Source organism: Tupaia chinensis, unplaced genomic scaffold, assembly GCF_000334495.1.
Source record: "Tupaia chinensis unplaced genomic scaffold, TupChi_1.0 Scaffold000272_1, whole genome shotgun sequence".
Taxonomy (NCBI): domain Eukaryota; kingdom Metazoa; phylum Chordata; class Mammalia; order Scandentia; family Tupaiidae; genus Tupaia; species Tupaia belangeri.
The window spans coordinates 3,214,280-3,216,945 of NW_006159754.1; the positions used below are offsets into that span (position 1 = coordinate 3,214,280).

Here is a 2,666-nt window from a genome sequence, read left to right on the forward strand (position 1 = left end):
AAACCACTGGGTCCAAGACTCGAACCACGGTTGACTACATGGGAGTTCAGCGACATAGCCATTACGCTAACTGCTGGCCCCATGATTCTTATATTTCTTTACTTAAAAATAAAATGCCAAAAGGTCTGTGTGCTCATTGAGAGAGAGAGAGAGAGAGAGAGAGAGAGAGAAAACAATTCCTTTTCTTTTATTTTTCCTTCTGGGATTTTGGGCATGCACACACATGTGCCCAGCATGTTTGTCAAGCAGCCAGATCTGAGACTCAGTCATCTGCTAGGACATGTGGGATCCAGCCATTTTAACCACCCGGCTTCTAGTTGGCCTTTATATTTCTTTCCTATGCCATAAAACAGAGTTTTATAAATTACAGTTCATAACTCCTTACTAAAATCAATTTAGTTCACTGACAAGTCTTCAAAAAAATAGATTAAAATAGAAAATACCAGTAAGCAGTACATAGAGTAAGGATGAGTATGGATTTTTCACTCCTATTTCAGATATGTGTGTGTGTGCATGTGCATACTTATATTTTGTATCCAAACATAAAATGTATTATTTACCATAAATCATGACCAAAACTATTTAAAAAAGAGAGAGAGAGAAAAAAAACACATTCATTATGAAATTAACTAAATTCTGTTGTGTGGCAGGTTATTTCACAAATTGGTTTAATTATATATGTTCATTAGGATTAAAGTATGCATGATGACATTTGTATTCATTCCAATCATTTCAAGCTAATTGTTAATTTTTCATGTGTATCCTTGATTATATCTTGATTGAATTAAAAAAATACCCAAACGATTTATATTCATTCATTTATTCATATGTAGAATTATTCACCCATTCAACATGTTAAGTACACTGGAAATATAAAAATGAATAGTGCTCTTTATCTTGGAGGACCTAGCATTCTCTTAAGAGAAATTGATATATACATGAACAATAAGAGTATGATAGATCTAAATCCTGGAATGCAGAATATGGATAATTTTCTGGGAAGATAGAAGCAGCAGTAAATACATTACTTAAGGGCCTCTTGTGGGTGCACATCCTTCATTTTCCTGGTTAGAAATCAGCATGCTAAGTTTTAAGGAATATGTTTTTAAGATATTAATCACATGCCCATTTTCTTTTAAATGAGTTGTGTGGTTGTTGGTATATACTGGAGCTATGATATAAATTGTTTGGTGAGGTTGTAAAAATGAAAAATTATCAACAAGTTTGAACTCTTTTTTTTCTTTTTGGTGGATACAGTGTACTTTACTGATGGTTCATGACAAGTTAGGGCTCCCTGAGCATCCCCACTTCTCCAGGGAATCTGGGATGGAAACTGTCAGGGAGGGGAGATTCTCAGTGTGGCCAGGATTGAGTGGGAGCAAGGTCTCTCTAGAAGAAAAGGGCCTCTCTCTTCCTGGTGCTCTTGCTGGGATCAGTGGTTGGGAGGCTCTACTCCTTAGAGGTCATGTGAACTATGAGGTCTTCCACCTATTGCTGTAGCCAAATTCATTGTCCTACCAGGAAATTAGCCTGACAAAATGGTCACTGAGGGTGATTCCAGGCCAGCAATGAAGGAGGAGAAATGAGTGTCACTCTTGAAGTCCCAGGAGAAAACCTGGTCCTTGCTGTAGCCCAGAATGTCCTTCAGGCACCTTGTGATGTCTGCTTCACCACCTTCTTGATGTCATCATATTTGGCAGCCTTCTCTAGGCAGCAAGTCAGGTCCACAACTGAAATGTTAGGGATGAGGACATAGAAGGCCATAGCTATGAGCTTCCCTTTCAGCTCCAGGATGACCTTGCCCATAGCCTTGGCAGTACCAGTCAGTGCCAGGATAATGTTCTGGGCAGCCCCATGGAAGTCACACCATCCTCCCCGAGGAGCCATCTATGGTGTTCTGGGTGGCAGTGATGGCATGGACCATGGTCATGAGTCCCTCCACAATGCCACAGTTGTTGTGATAACCTTGGCCGGAAGGCTAAACAGTTGGTGGTGCAGGAAGAATTGATGATGATCTTCTGGGAGTTGTCATAATTCTCATGGTTCACACCCATCACAAATATGCGGGCATCAGCAGAAGAAACAGAGATTATGACCCTCTTAACCTCACCCTTCAAGTGAGCCCCAGCCTTCTCCATAGTGGTGAAGATATTAGTGGGCTTCACAGCATACTCCATATGAGCATCAGCCCATCTGATGTTGGTGGGATCTTGCTCCTGGAAGATGGTCATGGTCCTTCCATTGATACGCTTCTTTTCAGCCTTGACAGTGCTGTGGAACTTGCCATGGTGAAATCATATTGGAACATGCAGTCAAATCAATTAAGGGGTCATTGATCACTAGAGTATCCATTTTGCCAGGTTAAAGGTGGCCCTGATGTCCAGGTGCCATAAAGGCCTAATCCATTTATTCCAACCCTCACCATTTTGTCTCTGGGACCTGGCTGGCACTGTATGAAAAGATGTGGCTGTGTATCTAACAGGAAGGAGCAGAGAGCTGCCACAAATATTTTCTTAATGATACTTTATACTTCTAATTTCCTTAGATGAAGAAGTTGCTGGAAAAGAAATCTTTGCTCTCATAAATGTCATCTTCATGCAAGATGAGAAAACTTGGTCACAGCAAATCATCTGTCTTACTCTTGGCTCACATCATTAAAATAATAT

At 40.3% G+C, this 2,666-nt stretch overlaps 1 pseudogene; it reads right to left on the reverse strand.

Moving 5' to 3' along the window:
• Window positions 1–1,514: 1,514 nt before the first annotated feature.
• On the reverse strand, window positions 1,515–2,308 carry LOC102488101 (glyceraldehyde-3-phosphate dehydrogenase-like; annotated as a pseudogene).
• Between the last annotated feature and the right edge of the window lie 358 nt (window positions 2,309–2,666).